This window comes from Lepidothrix coronata, unplaced genomic scaffold (genome assembly GCF_001604755.1).
Source record: "Lepidothrix coronata isolate B3197 unplaced genomic scaffold, Lepidothrix_coronata-1.0 Scaffold72, whole genome shotgun sequence".
Taxonomy (NCBI): domain Eukaryota; kingdom Metazoa; phylum Chordata; class Aves; order Passeriformes; family Pipridae; genus Lepidothrix; species Lepidothrix coronata.
Genome location: NW_016690252.1, coordinates 2355140 through 2374514, shown reverse-complemented (window position 1 = coordinate 2374514; position 19375 = coordinate 2355140). Strand labels below are relative to the sequence as shown.

Here is a 19375-nt window from a genome sequence, read left to right as displayed (position 1 = left end):
AGGGGAAAGGAGGGGAGTGGGAGAGAGGAGGGGAGGGGAGGGGAGTGGGAGAGAGGAGGGGAGGGGAGGCAAGGCGAGGCGAAGCGAGGGGATGGGATGGGAGGGAAGGATGGCTGCTTGAAGGATCACAGTAAGACGTGCTCTGAGCCCACTGGACCCAAGGCAGCAACCCAGCAGATACAGATAGACCAAGGTAACCCTGTGCCTCGCTGACAGGCTGTGCTAGAGGCTGGGTTTGAAAGCTGCACCAGGATCACATAGCTCTGGCCTCATCACTGGCTCAACCTCGTCAGCTGGAGCAGGAAAAGAGCACAGACTGAGCTGCCTGTGGGGCAGCAAGCAGGAATACCCTGAGGGTGGGCTCAGCCAGCCAAGAGCCATGGGGTAATGTGTGCATGGGGTTTCAGTGGTATACTGCTGTTTGCAAACATTCACTTGTTGCAGTGCAGCAGAATGGGGACCCTGTCACATTTGATCCCATCCCACCTGGTGGACAGGGTATCTCCCCCATCCATGTGCCCACCACTGGGATCTGTAATTTCTCTGCCATCCTGCACTCTTTGCAGACCTTCCCTGAGAAGTGCAACAGAACAAACTATTGCTTTTCTTTTCCTGTTACTTGCAGCTAATCTGGACTCTGTCTCTCAGGCAAACTTCCAGAGTTAAGACTCATTGGAGTTTCATTTGATTTTACAGCCACTCTCAATCTCCACACTATGCTTCCCTTCCATACTGCCTTCCCCTTTCCCCACCTGAACAGCCCACCTCCCAAAACTCTTACCTCATCCCCTGCTAGCTATGGTGCATGTCAGACAGTACTTCAAGAGTTTTGTGCCCTTTCTCTATGCACAGTTCCTCCTGCACATCCATAGAGGTTCTGAATAGGATATTTTCCCCTCTGTTTGAAGGAGCCCTGACCCCTGATGAGAGGGACACAGAGCTCCCCTTCATCAGGAGTCATTGGGTTGCTGCACGCTCAAGCACCGGAGGAATGAAGGACAAAAAGTTTCGTGTGTAGAGGCAGTTGGAAAATTCAAATTAGAATTCAAAACTATGAATTAGCCCTGTTGTCTCCAGAGCCCACCTGCTTTATAGAGCTCCTACCATATAAGAGCTCATAACAAGATAAATAGACCACCAAAGATCCAGGTGACATCGAAAACTAATGCTCCAAGGAGATCCACAGATTAGAAAAGGACTTTTGGCAGTGAAATTGTCATCAATATTTAGAGGAATACTGAGCCTGGTTCTCCACATATTGACAAGTGGGAAGACCGAAGGTATATGGAGAAACGAGGTGGGAGCTGAATGCAGAAAGACAGAACGTCTTCTGCTGGACAGGTATTATCCTTATCCCAGCTCAGCTCAAAGGCTGATGACTACAAGACTTCATGAGGATAGCCACACATACCCAGTTTGTGGGGCAGGGTTTTGGGGCTGCATTTATTGCTGTTCCCAAGGTACTGCGAGATCAAGGTTGATAAGTGAGCAGGAATTGAGGGATCTTAGCAGAAATTTTTCTTAATATTGAGTCTCATTGGGAAAGACTAAACATCAGCTTGTTGGATGAAGTAAACTCCAAAACTAACTGTGGGATATTGAAGCCTGAAATAAGAAGGTGCCCTTTGGAAGTGTCGGCTCAAGCTCACAGGCCAGCAAAAGAAGGAATTAGAGATTGCTAGTGGATCTTTGTCACCTTATATTATCTTCTGAGACACAAAAACCCGAGTTAGTTCAGTTTTGGGTCCCAGGTGTCAAGCCTCGGTTTTCTTTACATTTAACTTAATTACCCATAGAGCTGAGTGCCTGCTGTGATGGTTGGTCTCAGACAAACATGTTGTCTATGCTGCCATGTGCACCAACTCCAGAAGGATAGAAATAGTAGAAGCACAGGTATCCAATTATCACAGGTATGTCATGATGCTTTTCAAAACCCCTCATCCTGCTTTAAAGCAATGTAAAAATGTAAAGGGGAGGTACAGAAAATCAAGCCTTTCATTTGTTTTTGCTAAGTCTGCTGAAGCTGGCACTGATTGTAAATTTTTGTTCAGGAAGTAAATTTAAATTAAAAAATAAATTACTTTTTCCTAAAGGAATAAAAGGCATTTTATTAACTTTGAAAGTAAGAAAACTCCTTCCTTTTCTGCTTAAACATTTCCCAAAACTCAACATGTAAGAACGTAGCATTTGCATTCTGTTTCACTTTTTTTTTAACCCAGCTAAAGCTCTCCAACTGCTAGCCTGGGGGGACAATTCTGTCTGGCCCCAGAAAGATATTCCACCATTATATGACCTTTTAAAATATATCTGCTATGCAGATCCCAAATAAATTGCTGTAACAGAGTCTAGCCCCAGGTTGTCGAGAAATTGTCAAGAAGTCCTGCTTTAGACAAACTTAAAAAACTCTATGAAGAAAAATATCACCATTTTTTTTCCATAGGAATAGAAAAAACTTCATTTTTTGCTTTCACCTCACTGTTGAACTACCTGTAAGCAGCTTGCCCAAACTGAATGAGTCAGTAGAGCAGCATGTCAAAATAGAATTTTGGAGGGCCACAATGATTATCAGGGGCTGAAGCACCTCTCCTATGGAGAGAGTTGGGATTGGTCAGCCTAGAGAATAGAAGACACTGGGGAAACTTTATTGCACCTTCCAGTATCTAAAGGAGATACAAGAGAGCTGGAGATGGATTTTGAAAAGAATATTTAGTGATAGAACAAGGAGGAATGGCTTTAAAATGAAAGAGGAGAGATTTAGCTTAGATAGTCAGAAGAAATTCTTGGCTATGAGGGTGATGAGGCACTGGCGTAGGTTGGTTGCCCAGGGAAACTGGCTGCCCCACCCCTGGAAGTGTTCAAGGGCAGGCTGGGTGGGACTTTGAGCAACCTGGTCTAGTGGAAGGTGTCTTGCTCACAGCAGGGGGGTTGGAATGAGATGATCTTTAAGGTCCCTTCCAACCCAAACCATTCTACGATTCTGTCATTCTATGATTTTATTCCTTATTATTTGGCTCTGAATTCTCCCCTGCATTTCAAGTACAAATTTATCTCCTTTGGTGAATACTGGCAGGATGGGCAATTGTGGGCAAATTAGAAAGAAGGTGAGATCAGCCACAAGCCTTTCTCCTGGTTTCTGGAGTCCATGACCCTGCAGAGAACCACTAGAACCTGCATGTGCTAAAGAAACCATGCCTGGTCAGGAAGCCTTTGACTTCCCCAGTTCAGAGGCAAACAGCAAACATCAATATCATATATAAAACACCAATATAATGTATAAAAAAACACTGATATCACATATAAAATGTGAAAGTGCTTAAAATATGTCTGTGCTTTTCCATAGTGGGACTGCCTGCTGTAGTGTGTAAGATTGCCTGAGAAACCACCCTGACTTCTCACTGAAAAAAAGTCATTTAAACTGGAAGGCTTCTTTCCCTTTGACTTTTCTTCTACTGCACAAATCCAGGCTAGATCCAAATCCTTCACTTTCTCTTACAATTTTTTCAACCTCTGGCTTTTATTTTCCCTCCACCCCTACCCTGATGCAGCTGTAACATGGCCAAGTGCAGACCACGCTTCTCTTTTCCTTTCAACAACACCCTGTCTATCCCCATGGCCTGAGCCTCCATCACACCAACCATATCAGCATCTCCTTGGGTCTCTCCTCAGGCTCTGCCTTGTCCACATTCTTGTATTCAGATTTACTGATTTCACCTTCACAGCTCTTCGATGTTCTGCCCTTCTCTCACCTCTCTCACTAGCCCTTCACTCAATGCCCAGCTGGTACATGCACCCCTTTTGCAGCCAACATATTTCTCCTGCTGAGCCGTGCTGTCTATTCCCACTGAAATAGCAGTGCCACAGCAGATATCATTGTCTCACTCAGGGAAAAATTACACTGAGTCGGATATTCCTTGAAGACAGTGACTCCCATTCTCACAGTAGGCTGGTCCAGGAAGTCTTGCATGGAGGTACAGTGTACACACAGCCTGAATGTCAACATCTGCAGGACCCCAGAGCTTGTCTCTGCACAAGGCAGAGATTGCACTGGGTCTCCTACCTTCCCACTACACGCGTGTAGGTTGTTCTGTGTGTAGGTATGCTAAATGTCAGAGGATGTGAAAAACACCTTTGTGCTGGTCTCAATGTTTCTGGTGATAATTTTCCTCTCAGTTATGCAGATAGTTTAAATGTGAGCAGTTTGTGTACAAGGATTAAAGAAAACTCCAGTAAAAAATGACACTATTAAGGCTGCTAAGACAAGAAAGCAATCTGAGAAGAGCTATTCTTCACCATGCCCACACATGGCTAACTCTACCTCTGTCATAGGGTGATGCAACAATACAGCCTGGGATCACTTACTGCTGTCCCATAAGACACATTTTAAGAAAGTATTTGAAGACATTAAATTAGTGAAATACAGAGACAGACATCTTCTAGAAAAATTTCTTAACAGAGAAGAGAGAGAAAAAGATAGGTTTGGGAAATATTAATTAGAAAGGCATGACAGAAATTAGAAAAACGAGAACATGGATGGAGCAGAAGAGGTCAAATGGTTATCCCAAAGTGTCAAATAAGATGTAGATAAATTAAAGCTGGAGGAATTGCTTTACCGGAACACTTGGAAATTCATTCCTCAAGTCACCTCTTTCAGAAAGCAATAAGCACCTGGATCTGCCAGCTTTTTGCACACCATTGAACAGTAGACACTGACAGGCCAGTTCTGCTCTATGTTCCCCACATGTCTCCTTGGCATGCGCCTGTTTCCCATACCCAGTGGCGTGGCAGCTTCAGCTCTTCTCCATGGGCCAATGACTCCAGAAGGATGTCAACAACCTGCCTTACGCCCAGAGAGACACTCTGTTTTCCCTCCACTCAGCTCGACATGCTCTGACACCCCAGGTGTAAGCAACCACAACCGCCAGATGTTTTCCTCCTTTTCTGTGCACTCCAGGCGCACTTTCCCATCAGCAGAAGGGATGTCCCACCCCTTTTTGAAATGTCCCACAATAAACAAAGCAAGGAGCATTCTAGATTTGACTACAAAATACAAGGGCTTCTTAGGACCATAGATTTACATGTCATAAAGGAAATATCTTGTTTGACTCCTCTTACAACATGAACATCTAGTTTCATTCCAAATTTCTGCAGGCTCTGCAGGAAAGTTGAAAGTTACTAATGGGCCACCTCATTTGGAAAAGCATCCAATCTTCTCTGAAGATGCCAAAATAGAGAAAATAACATCACTTGATGAGAGTCATAACAGTTAATTAAGTTTGCTGTTAAATATTTCTATTACCTACTAAACTCCTCCTAGCTTATGAAGAGAAACTGAAGAGACAAAGGAGAGAGATTAAAAGTGAGAAAAGCAGTGAGACATGAGAACTGAACACAGGAGGGGGCGAAGCTCAGGAGAAGGGCTGAGGGATGGGTAGAGCTTGTATCATGTTATTAAAAACATGCTGTGGCAGTTAAATGCTGCAGTGTGGTGGTAAAAAGGTGAACTGGGAGATGCAAGGCAGCAGGCAGGTCATGATGATCTACAGGGTTTCAATCTGGAAGCTGAAACAAAAAGAAGAAAGACGCATCAAGAGACTAGGACACTGACAAAGCTATGCAGGGCCCTGGGACCAGGGGCATTGCATATTAGGTCTAAAGTGCATTGGCAGCACTCCATAAGACATAGGAGTGGAACAAGGGACCCAGAGGTACATTAGAAAAATATTGTTCAGCACCTGCTGACAATGTGCCTCCAATATGCCCTGCCAAATGTGGCACTTTCTCATTTAATAAAAAAATATTAAAAAAAAAAAAAGCCAACAATTCTCCTCGGGTTCATCCAGAGAAATGAGCAGGTGCAGGAATAAGGTGTTGTAAGGGAAAGAAATTCCAGTTGCATGTTCCTACCCCATATAGCTGATCACGGGTCAACCTAGCAGTGTTGCTTGGGTTCCTCTTCGTGTAGCAGTACGCTGACTCCTTTGCACAGCGTTTTAGGATGCATAGATGAAGAGAGTTATTTATCAAATCAGAGGTTTGGGGTTTTTTTTTTCTGACTCTTCTTTTGATAAACAGAAATTCTTACCAGATAGATGCATTATTAGAAAGGACTTGAGAGAGAGGTATAGCTCTGTTTGCTGCTGTTACAAGTACTATGATGAAATTTATTTTTTTTACAGTTAAACTGATTTCAAATTTCCTCAGGAAAGTCTCTACCTGATTCTTTCTCTCTTTAGCTCATAGAATTAGGCTCTCTTCTTTACTTTTCACGATCTAGTGGCAATACATTTTGTTTCAGGTCCTTGGAAAATCTCAGATGGTCATTCTCATATAGGTACAGCCTGTAGATCAAAGCTCAGAATGCAATGGAAGAAGCCACTAATTTGAATGCCTGAGCCAAGACAATACCAAAACAATTTTCCAGGCACATTAAACATCCCAGACCCCTGGTATGTTTTGGTTCAGATCAGCACTAGTTTGTTGTGGTCCTCTCCATTCTGAAGGACCTGGCACAGGCAGACAGCCAAGGAGAAGATCATGAGGTGTCCAGCTTAGTGGAAACTGATCCAGGGGGAGGAGGACGTCGTTGGTGTGCTTTGAGCTCCCAGAGGAAAGGGGAAGGAGGCACAAAAGTTTAATATTTGCTAGCTACTCTCTCTCTTATACTCCAAAGCAGCCAGGCTCTGAGACTTCAGGTCTGCAAAGTAAGGATGGAACTCCTTTCCAGCTGATAAGGGGAAGAGTTTTGTGAGTAAGAAAGAGAAGGAGCTGTTCATCAAGCTTACTGCACAGCACCTCCAACCATTGCAGTTGGTTGGGGGAGGCTTTAGGGGGAGGAGGAGGAGCGGGAGAAGTATTAGGGCTGTGAGCCACTATTCATTTACAAACTATAATTAATTTGATGTTTAGATTAATTTCTGATGCACTCTCAAAGGTGCACTGAAAGCATTTTTCCTTTATTATAATGTTGATTGCTTATTGGGGAGATAAATCTAACTGTCAGTTATGCACTGACTTACCAAAACTTTCAGACCAAGCAAGCATGTATGCATAAGGAACAGCTGTTTGCAGTTCTCCAGTTAAAGGGACAGCTCTGTCTTTTCCCAATAACTCACATTAAAGAAAATCTATACATTGTACACAGGGACTTCTGCTTTCTTTTGTAGCTCAACAATTTATTAGACAAGGATGTGTTAGCAGAATCCGTCTTCTGTTTATCTGACTGTCCATGTGTCTATCACTGTTCTATCCATCTCTTCCCACAAGTGATAAAGTCTATCCAGAATTTTTTTTTAAGTTATGGATAGGTGCATACCTACTGATATGCACACTTACACAACAATTTTAGATGTTCTCACTCCTGAGGTAATTAGATGGAGGAATTCATTACTGCAGGGTCATTGTGGCTAGCTCTTTAATGACCTTCAAAGGGGAAAATGTTCACTATGTGGCTAATACAAATGACCAATGTCAAGAGTTAACACCAGAAGAAAGTAAAGAGAGGAAAGAAAAATAAAAAAAAAAAACCCAGACCTTTCAAAATAGTTTAAAAGCTTAATGTTCTGAGCTTCAAATCAATGCATCAGCACGGGAGAAGAACCCAGCTGGGCTCTTGTGTGTCTGCACAGAGTGGAATCTGCAGCCACCTCTTCTAAAAACTCTATGACATTAGATAGAGTAGATGAAATTGAATTGTGTACAGCTGGTCCTACACATGCTCCAAGGATATTATAGTTTCACATGCAAACACCCTCAGGTTTGGAAATGCCAGAGGAGGGAGTTTAGTGTTGCTTTCATTATGGTCACAAGCTTTTGTTCAGAAGTCATAATAATGACCCCTCCAGGGGGCAAGCCCATTTCTGAACTCAAAGTCATGGATTTGCAGAGTGCAGATTCAACACATCCTACTCTTGTGAAACTGCAGACCCACTATAGTATTTTGTCTACATATTATATCTGATTTATTTTTTGTTTTCCCAAGATCTCTCTGATGCAGGTCAAATTCAAGCTGTAGAGTGGATGAGTCTCTATCAGTCTATCCAACCATCCAACCATCCTATGCACATATATCTATCTTCAACTTCTCTATAGCTATCTATCCATCCTTTCTTATCCACTGCACAGGACTGTGCTTCAGCGTCTTGAAGTCTGTTGGCTAGATAGTCACTGAGCATCTTTTCAATAGATCCCTGTGCTTGGCCTCAGGCCTTCCTTCCACAAGATATTCAAACCCTGCTATGAATGTGAATTTATTATTATTTCCTCATCTCTTTTCTTAAGGCCCTTCCCAGCAGAGCACTTGAAAGATCCACAGAGCTAAGTAACAGCATTATGACAGCACTCATGGTGTCTTCATTTCACCAAGGGGCTCACAAGGCAGGGAAAGATATCCAAGACCATTTGTTAATCTTGGATTCCTAATCTGAGATGCCACAAGCCTGGTCAGTCTGTTTGCTTGTTTTCTCTAAGTATTTAGCACAGTGCAGGGCATGCTGTGTTTATGTTTGCTTCAGATACAGGTACAGGCAGCAGCCCTTCTGCCAGTGAAACCTCAGGTCATGCACCAAGCACCAAGAAAAGAAGAACACACAGTAGAGCTTCGTCTTCACTGGCAAACTAAAGAGGCCTCACGTATCTGCTCAAATGCTATGCCATAATTATACATGTATTTTTAACTTCTTTTAAACACCATTGTCTTGACTTGGGCCATGACAACTCACGGCTGGACGTTGTTTGGGCATGACTAAGCAATGACTGTCTCTTGGCCACCCTCTTTTGAGAGAAAAGGGAGTTAAGTGATGCAGATTCAAGCCACAGTATACCACTGGCACTCAGAGCCTGCTCTGTTTTGCTTAATAGTAAAAAAACAGTTTAGGAGATCTCATTAAAGGAATTTTGTGATATATGATATACCCAGCATAAATGGGATGTCATGGCAGAAATAGGGAAAAATCCTAGTTTTCCAAGGCAGCATCTGGTTGTACAACTACAAAACTATCCTTTCCCTGCCTTATTTACTGTCTACATTCCAACACTCGCAATAATGAGTCTGATACATTGCCATTTTCTCACCCTGTTATGTTATTCATTCTCGACAGTAATTAAAACAAGGATGCCATGAAAGAGAAAAATACAGAAATGTGTGGTTAGAAGCAATGCCTTTATGCATACACAAAACAATACAGAATTAAAATTTTATAGGTAACATAATTTCATGCATTTCTAACTCGAGTGCTTCATTTTGAAACCTTATCATTGTTTAAATGTATGGGCGCATGTGATATCTTCCATTTTCAAGTAAGTAAACCAAAATCAAAAAGATCTCCAGACAAGATTAGTGTCTTCAAATAATATACATTGACATATTCAAAGACTGTCAGCAAGGTAACAACTTGCAGATCCCCATAAAAACAGGTATCATTTTCTTAACCATTTCTGATATCATCTTTCTCAAATCACCCCAAAAATTCAGTATCAGCTCTTCTCTCTCCACAGTGTTGATCTGTCATATCACATATGTACAAGTATGTGCACCATATATATATACTAGATATATATTTCTGCAATAACAAACTGCAGATACAAGTTATTAAAACCAACGAAAATTGCTGAACAAGTGGTTTGAATCTGGGCAACCTGCTCCAATGTTTGCTGGCCTTCAAGCTGAAAAGTTTCTCCTTGTATTCAGTCTGAACCCCAGTTGTTTCCATTTATATGCCATCTCTCATTCTACCAGTGTGCACGACTATGAATCCTAGAATGTCTCAAGTTAGAAGGGACCCATAAGGACCATACCACTTTCACCAGTTGAACTTCAGTGCCCTTGATATTTAGCCAAGCATCTTTACTGTTCTAAAAGGGAGGAGGTGCATCTAACATCTAAGAGGGGTTGCTGTCTTTGGCGACTTCATAGGCAACAGATTTTTCCCGTTTTGACAACATGACCTACAAATTTGATTGTGTTCTGACCATGTAAAGGTGAAATTAGATGACTTTTCTAAAGACAGGTCTCTACCGACCCTTTAAAATCATTCCCTAGAAGGATTTCCAGAAATTGTAAAGCCTGGTCATTGTGTCTCTTCTGACATGGCTGAACAGATGCCAGAAGGATTATTGTGTTACTAGGCTTTCAAAAATATTTATAAGAGAATTTTTGCTACTGGATTTTTTAATTCAGTGCAAGAGCGACTTCTTTTTTTAGGGGTGACTCATATTTTTCCCCATCTCTTCAAACTAAGATTCCTGTCCTGATTATCAATAAACATCATGCCTTTCTCAGGTCTTCAATTTGTCTATTCAAAGGCATTTCCATAAACATATTTTCAAGCAATAATTCTTTCCTCCTATTTCACTAATTAATACACAAGCTTATTTTCCCATCTCCTACCCAAGGGTGAATCAAGAGCTCAGACAGATCATTGGGCAGGTGCCCCAGAAGACAGAACTAGATCAAGATTTAGTCAACCTGTGATATGATTCAAGTCCCTCAGACTGAATGTAACTCTTCTGAGGAACTGCAGGTGGGTTTTCACTGAGATCTCTAGGATTCAGGATACTCTTTTGAAGACCATTAATGGTGGATTCTCTGCTGGCAAACCACAGGAATCTATCAGCAGCTATACTATAATATGATGGTGTTTCATTCCCATTGATGTTGTTGAAAAAAGAAGCCAGATGATCGTTTCCTTGTCCACTGTGGGTAGTTGAAAACATGGAGATCTTACATTAACACTGAAAGGACCACAGATGTTACAGCTAGTTGGATCTAGAAGAGATATTATCTTCCAGTTTAAAACTTAGCTGTACAACTCTTTCCCTCCCCCTCTTGCTACCCAGCATAGGTCAGTGCAAGTTCACAATATTAAGAGATGTTTTTCTTTCCTTTCCCTTCCCAGTGACTCACTGCATACGAGGAGGTTTTTTTCCTTTGAGTTCACTTTTAGTTCTGTTAGCTGGTTTTCACACAGTCGCCTCCACAGAAAGTAAAATATTGGTTTGAAAATTCTGGCCAAAAACTGTTCATCATCACTTCTGGCTTCTGAACAGAAACTTCCAGACTGTCCCACCAGAGAAGTTTCAGGTCTTTTTATCGAGTCGCCCCAAACTACCCATAATGAGGTATCAGGTGTTAACAACACGGAGGGAAGAGGTGGTTAGTTGTCCATCTAAGTAATGGTCAACAAGAGCAAGATGGGGAGATTCTATGCATTGATGCATCAAGAATGGATTTATTTCAGGGAGTTTCTGGGACATGAGAGAACTTACAAAAATAGTCACTAGTACAGTTCACAGTATACCTTTTTGGTAGGATTTCCTGGTTTGTTTGGGTGTTTGGGGGTTTGGGTTTTTTATTTTGATGAGTCCAGGAAGGAATTTTCTTCACTGCAACAAAATATTTTCAAAAAAAAGGTCACCTTTTATGACACTTGTCTCTTATAGACCAAGAAGGATGACTGGCGATTTCAGTAGCTGCAGTGTTCATACATGGCTTCTGTATCAAAAGTCACAAATTAGGTAGGATCCAAGAGAAAACCTGGGAGAAAAGAAATTAGATTAAGATGAGAAATAGATTGTGACATGGCTGGTGGGAGCTTCAGTAATTATTTTCACTTGTTTATATTAGAAACTCCAACAAAACAAATGTAAAAATAGCATTTAATGTGTAAAACCTACATTAAACTAATTCTTTGTCTCTAATTTTCCATTGGAGAAGAACATCTCCTCAAAAGTTCACCTGCTTTTTCCAAACATGTATTTTCCCCATAAACGTTGTATTGACACATCATGCCATCAAATGTTTACAAGAAGACTCAGAAAGCAAGTCAAGAAGAGTTCCAGTCATTTCTGAAAGCAGTTAGGAAATTGCTTCAGTTCTACTCATCATTCAAAAAGGCAACAAATACTATTTACTCATCTATGGGTAGTTCGTCACTGGCTACTTTGTTCCTTGTGAGAAAAATAATCATCATCACCTGGGCTGGAACATTATATTTCTTACAGAAGAACCACAAAGGTCTTTGTCCACAGCAGACACGTGTGTGTATTGGTCCAGTATTTGATTAATGGGGACTCCAAAGAACGGCTGAAGTCTGAATCCTTCACTTCTTCCATCAATTTATTGGATAACTTCAACTTCTACTTATAAGAATGGGTAGACCACAGTCCATAGCATCAGACAAGCAATTGCTCATCCTTTAGACAAGTTCTGTTTACAGGAAAAAGAGTTTTAACGTTAGCTCCATCCTTATGATGAGATCTGTTGCGGTTTTCTATATCAGATTTTTACTTCTTTTCATCTTTTTGGAAAAAGTTGATCCTGATCATGTGCCCAGATGTATGCATGAGCCAAAACCAACACCAAATCATAGAATTATTTAGGTTGGACCTTAAAGATCATCTCATTCCAACCCCCCTGCCATGGGCAAGGACACCTTCTACTAGACCTTATCACCCTTATAGTAAAGAATTTCTTTCATATATCTGATCTGAATTTCCCCTCTTTCAGTTTGAACCTTAATCTGATCTGACCATGCAGTACTTTAAATTGTCAAAATTCTAATCTAATCTTGAATCCTAACCTTGTGTTTTCAATGTGAGTCATGACAGTAATTTTGCTATGAAAAATAACCTAACACCATATAGATTGCGAAAATGAAGACTCATAGGAAGAAAAGTCCTTGATCTTAAGGATCATATTCAGGGTCAGCATCTGTAGCACTCTACTTTCTTCAGAGAAGATACTGTTTCTCTGTACCTCTCCAGACAGAGGTACTCTCTGGAGAGCGTCCAGCAGACAATGAACAAAAACAGAGACCAACTTCCCCGCACACTCCAGCTCACACTGACTCGATGTATGGAGGTAGTTTCATACACAGGAAGATGGGAAGGTGACATAAAGAAAATGCTTGTGTATTTCAAGCTACCTTCTGCATTGGGTGTTGTGACCTTTAGAGAAAGTTAATCATGCCATCTACTTTCACTCTTCATTTAATCTCCCCTTCCCATCTGTTCAGTTTCTCTCAGCTGGAAGCAAGATGAAGAACGAGTACCAGTCAGCTGTCTCAGTGGTCTGCAGCCCACACTTTGGGGCCATTTATTATAAGGCATTAACATCAATTGTCACCTCTATCATGACTGTTACCTCAATCCATGCCAGATTAGTAGGCAAGAACTGATTTTCTAAATATCTGAAATGCAAAATGAACAACAGACAGACAGACAGATATGCAGTATCAGAAGGGACTGTTCTCATCCTTCGAACTGAACTCTGAAATAACATATGCCAGATTCCTGAGCTCATGTGACAGGGTAAAACCTTCTGCTTGAGTCATAGCATTCTTTTTAGAAAATCTCTCGATCAATATTTCATGTGATAGGTGCTATACCCTACTGCTAAACAAGATGTTTCCAAAATAGTTCATTACCTTCACTATTTAAAAAATGCAGACTCAATGTCTTATTTCCACTTCAGATTTGTCAAATGTCTGCTTCCATCTAGAAGAAATCATCAAGCTCTTCTTTTTTTTACCTATTCTAAACCCCCCATATGTTTTATTAGGTATTATTTATAGCCTATGGTCAGAAGACTTTAACCTTCTCTTCAATAAACTATGGCCACTCCCATTACTCTTTCAGACCTAGAATTATTCTTCTAGTCCAGAATAATTATTAAAACTTATTTGTTTAGTAGAGAAATCACTAGAACAGAAAATGCAGAATTCCAGTAAAAACCTTTCCTGAGCCATGCTGAGAGGTAACATTACCTTGTCCTGGGACTTTGAGTATTTCAGCACAATCCTGAGAGCTCATGAATTTGGCAGTTATCACAACACTCATCTTCTCTTGAGAAGCACTGTTTTCTAATGAAGATTTCCTCTTTTGATGAGTGACCCACTTGCTTTTTCCTGTGGATACTTAATTTTGCATTTGATTGGATTAAAATGGAACTCTCTACCTGAGTCCAGCCCATGCAGTGACCCACGTCAACATGACTTACCTCTGTCATTATTTCACTGTTTTTATATGATAGGCCAATTTTACCAGTAATTACTTCAAATGTCTTCCAGGTAATATTAGAGAAGCTGAATAGCACAGAGATTTCAGCACACTGGTGAAGGAACCTACTAGAATCTCTGCAATTTTGTTTATCATAATTCACGATTTTTTTAGTGTTCTCATTTCTGGGCTAATTTCACTTTTTGTAAAGAAGGAGTCTCTCAAATTCTCCAGTAAAGTTTAAGTACACTTTATGATAACTTACTTTATTCACTAAACTTGCAATTTCATGCAATCAGTTTCATTTGACAGATGCTATTTTCCATGAAACCATGATGATTGGTACTAATTGTATATCTTTAAATTCTTTGTCATATTATCTCATATCAAAGTTCTGATAATTTTTCTCAGACTTATGAAAATTTAACTAGGTTTACCAGGTCATCTAGTTTACATCCTTAAAAATTAATATCAGAATTTTTTTCCTGGAACACTTTGAAGGTTTTCTAATATTCCATAAATTTCTAAAATGAACATTAGTGGTTCAGCAAATTTCTGAGCCAATTCTTCGAATATTCTGAGTTTTCAATTATCTCATCCTGCAGATGTGAAATATTTTATAGTAGTTGTTTAGCATAGTCGTCAGTTACTGACTGTTCATACATTAAAAAAATAAATGGATGGATGGATAGGATGGATAACTGGATAGACAGATCCCTCTTGGACATGATTAAACATCAGGGGAAGGTTAAATATTCCAAAAAGTCATCCAACCCTATTAGACACTGGAAAACAGCTGAAGTGCTATGCCCTTGATCTGCAGACGTACTCCTTTATTGAGTATTCCAGTACCCATAAATCACCTTACAATACAATACCTTCCAATGCACATATACATTATAGAGCTACTTACATACAGATTGTATCCTGAAATTCTCTACAGCACTAAAAAATTGCAAGACAGCAGCTAGTACATTGTGTAAAGAACACAGCAAGGTAAAGACCTTGCAAGGCAATTAAAGCAAAACCTCCATTCTTTGATAAGACTAATAAACACAGAGAAAAGCAAACTGAGCAGTTGTAAGGCTGAAATGGACTGAAGTAGCAGGGAAGTTCTGAGGAGTGGGTGGCCAGGTCCTGATGGGGGAGAAGGACAGGAGCTCGTCCCCAGCATCATTCTCACAGAAACACTGCTCTGCTGTGAGCACCTTATTGCTGCCTTCACAGCCAAAAATGCCTCCCTGCTGTTCCTAGATCTCACCCATCACTGATCAGTAGCAAAAGCAAGGAAGCCATGCACTAAAAGGACAGCTATATTAATAATCAATTATATCAATAACTAATTCCTTAATTACTCACTCGAATGCTTGAGGGAAGGACAGGAGAGCAAGGACTTTGATCTAATCAATTGTCAGTGCTTTCTGTAGCTTCTTCCATTTTAGTATGCTCTCAGACACATGGTGTGCTTCATGAGGCTGTCCTGTGTAGGGCTGGGAGCTGGGCTCAGTGATCCTTGTGGGTCCCTTTCAGCTCAGGGTATTCTATGATTTTATGGCTCTAGTCTGGCCAAGGTTTCTTCTTATAGCCTGGGTAGAAGCATTTTGGACACAAGGGAAGCAAGAGACATGGACTTCTCCAGTGCTAGTGCCCAGGCCACTTGCATGGCATTTCTTCTCTTTCACTGTATCGGAATATGCCTTCCACAGACTGAGCAGCAGATTCTTGCTCTTCTGTTATTCTTATTTCCCTCCAGTAAGAAAAATATGGGTTGAATGTCAAGGGGAAAACATTCAGAAGAACAAAATTCTCTCCTTAGCTAATGACTTTTGTAACTGAATAAACAAGAAATACCAAGAAAGATCTTTCATGGCAGTCAGACAAATACTCTGACAGCCAGAACCAGAACAAACAAAAAAAACCCCTATATCTGGCCTAAAAAAGCTAGTAAGCACCAATCCCTACTTGTCTCTGTTGCAATCTCTCACAAACTGCATCTCTGAGATGGTAGAAAGTATCTGGAACATAGATTAAAACACTCTTCTTAGCTTTAAGACAAGTTAAACATTTGGGTTTTTGAGGTCCTTCTTCTCCTTTCCATTGCCTGAAGGCAGCCTAGTTACATGAATGGACCTGCTGTAGGACCATCTGCCCTGAGTTCAGGGGTTTGGATTAAAAGCTTGCATCTGCACCTCATTCGTGGTCGTGACTCCTGATTTAGGGGATGCTCAGCGTAGTTACCAAGCATTGAGCTCCATCCAGAGGAAAGCTTCAACTGAAGAGAGACAATATATTATTCCAGCCTGGTAACATCAAAAGGCTGTTTTGCACGTTAACCACTAATTCTTCTTGCTGGATGCAAAGAGAAACAGAAAACTCAGAAAAACCAATTAAGGATCCACAGGAACATAACGATGGGCTCGTTCAGGACTGCACTTAGTGCACAAAATAATTCATGGACATGCAAAGACAATACTCACTGTGAACTAAAAGGTTACAATTCCAAAATAGTCTTCAAATGTACTCTGAGGTAAACTGTGCATTCCCTCCTTTATCATCCCAGATGATTAGAACAGAAAAACAGCCCTTAAGTAATATCTTACATAAAGCCATTGGTGATCATGCTGATGTCATGAGAAAGGCATAAAGCTCCCTCTGCAAGCTTCACCAACAGAACTTCCTATGGAGGAAAGGGGGACAAAATAAAACAATTTGAAGATGCTACCCCAGTTTCTGTCTCCTAATAGTTTATATAGTCCTTCAGGAAAAGAGCAGGCCAGGAGAAGTCATGCACTTCAACATCACTACCTTCCTGGAAGAAGTTGTGCAGAATCAGAAAGTTTAGATGCCCTTAGTTGCCATCCTAGCAGCTTTCTCCCTCCTTTGGTGCTTTGATAAATCATTTATTAGGACAGCCTTTTTAGATAATCCCTGGGACTGGGGGAGGGGTTAGGGGGGACGAGGAAGAAAAGAAAAAACACCAACATCCCCCCCATAAAATAGATTTATCACAAAATGCTGTCCTCCTACCAACCATCTTCAGATCAGAACATATATTTCTCTGATTATTAATTAAATGATGCACAGAAAGAGCTTCAAGCTTTTTAACCTCTCCCTTTCTTTTTTGTCCTTCAAGAGTGTAGATGACAATGCAGGGGTGGTGTTAAAAACACAGATAGCAGGTGCAGTACTACCATTATGCTTTGAGCCCATGGACTCAAACATTAAAGCCATTCAGGAAACAAGTATTTAAGTTGTTCTCCCAGTACACACATTCTGTTCCCAGTCATACATGTTTAAATCTCTCATAGCACCATTAACCCTGCTGATATAGATGAGAAGAAACCTAGATGCTTAACTGGCAATAGTGCCAATATAACAACAAAAAAAGTCAAATCTGCCAGTAAGTATTTGACCTGAGAAAAGAAAGGAATATACCCATTATCTGCCTATCCCCTATAATTGTGCCATCTCAACTCTCAGAATAAGCCATCCTCTCTTTGGAGTTAGTTAATCTAAATACCTTCAACGATATGAAGCACAACTCCACATAAATAACAGGAAGCAGGAGAGTTGGATGGACCAGCAACTTCTGAGTGTGTCAGACTCCCTAAAAATTAAAACAGTGAAAAGAAGTTAGAGGAATTAGCTCTGTCTCTAGAATGTGCTCACAAGGAAAGTGCACAGTTATTAGCATTTGCCCTTCTTCTCTTTCACCAGGCCTCCCATCTCATCTCCTCTATCAGGAGGAGATTTTTATATTGCGTCAGTGGATATCAGAACAACCAAGGAGAAAAATTCTGGTCCAAATCTGCAGGCAACTAATACCAAAATCAGAGTACAACTCCCAGCTTCATTATCTGGTCTAAATGAAATATAGTGAGCAAATGCACTTCTGATCTCTCTTATTAGTCCCATTTGTTAAAATGCGGCATTATTTACAGCTTTGCATAGAATGAGGAAATGGGTTAGAATTCCATTTCAAAAGCAAAGTGGTGATAAAAACTAGTGTAGCTTTGTGAGCTTATCTCACAGCGAGGTTCTTGCAGAGGTATGACTATATGAGCATCTCAGCACCAGGGCTTGTCATCCCACTAAGGTCTAGTCATGGCAAAAGTAAACAAATAGCCTGTCATACTGGGCAACATTTCTGGAGTTTGATTAACATCACTTTGGGGAGTGCCTCACCCAAGCACTAGGCAGTTAACAACATCTTACCTTGAGATATCACTCCTAGTTATGGAACCAGGTAAATCCTACAACAGAGGTACCTTGATTTAAGCTAAGGTGCCTGCCTTCATTGCAGCCAGCACTGGTCCCTGACACACAGCCAAGTGGGACTTGATTCATTTCAGCACAGCTAAGAGTACCCTGAAAAAAGAGAGAAATATTGTTCTACACTCCACTGACTAGATCTCCACTGATTATTGTAGGGTCCTAAGGTGTTCTGTTCACAAGTGGATGAACATGTAGGCACAATCTAGTCAGTAGGAGGGATGTTAAAACAGGAGTAGATACAAGAGTAGAAATTAAAGTTCCCAGACAAGGTAGGTTCTCTAAAGACACGATCCAAGCAATTATTCAGCTGCAGCCAACTCGGTTTTGGTATTTGATCACTACATATATATTAGTGCAGTAAACATACCTGGCACTTTCCCCTAGCACTGGGAACAGCTGGCACAAAATGGCCCACGCCCAAATTATTAAATTTTCTCACTAAGAGTATCATGGCCACATCCAAGTTAACTTCTGAAAACAGCCTCTGTTCTGTGCTAATACTCAGGCTTTGTCTAGGAATTCTTTGGAGTTAAGCACAAGTCAAAAAATTCAGCAGCACAGATTATTAGGTTCCCATTTCTCTGAACTTCCTCGGCACAGTTTTAGTCTACTGATGCAGCTGATGTCTGTTGGTCACGAATATTAGCAATCCAAACATGATCTTAAAAAGAAATGGCTTTCACTACATTCTATATTCAAAGATATGAGGTATGTAGACAACATATTTAAAGCTGGAGATCAGCTAAAGCACTCTCAAGGGAGTCTGAATGAACTGGGTGAAATCAGGAGGTGTTTAGTTTATTCTTTCACTGAAATTGAATCATAGGACTTTGTTGACTAATAGATTATTCAACTAGTCAGATGCGAACTGGGAACATTACCAGGCACTTACTGGCTAATAAGTGATTGCAAGAGCACATCCACTGCTATTGAATAATACCCCAGCTCATTACTCTCCAGTTTTCTGCCTAGGAATTGATGATTGCTGTGAGGCTTGAGCAGTACTTTTTATGACATCTTCTGAGCTGCCATGTTGGTACCCCCTCATCCAGGTGGTTGGCAGGAAAACTGCGTGGACAGCCAGTTACTTGGAGCCTTGGCTTCAAGA

At 40.8% G+C, this 19375-nt stretch overlaps 1 protein-coding gene across 15 annotated transcripts in view; it reads left to right on the top strand.

The window, feature by feature from the left end:
- CELF4 (CUGBP, Elav-like family member 4) overlaps positions 1–19375 on the top strand; it is a 703503-nt gene that overhangs the window by 657116 nt on the left and 27012 nt on the right. The window lies entirely within an intron of this gene.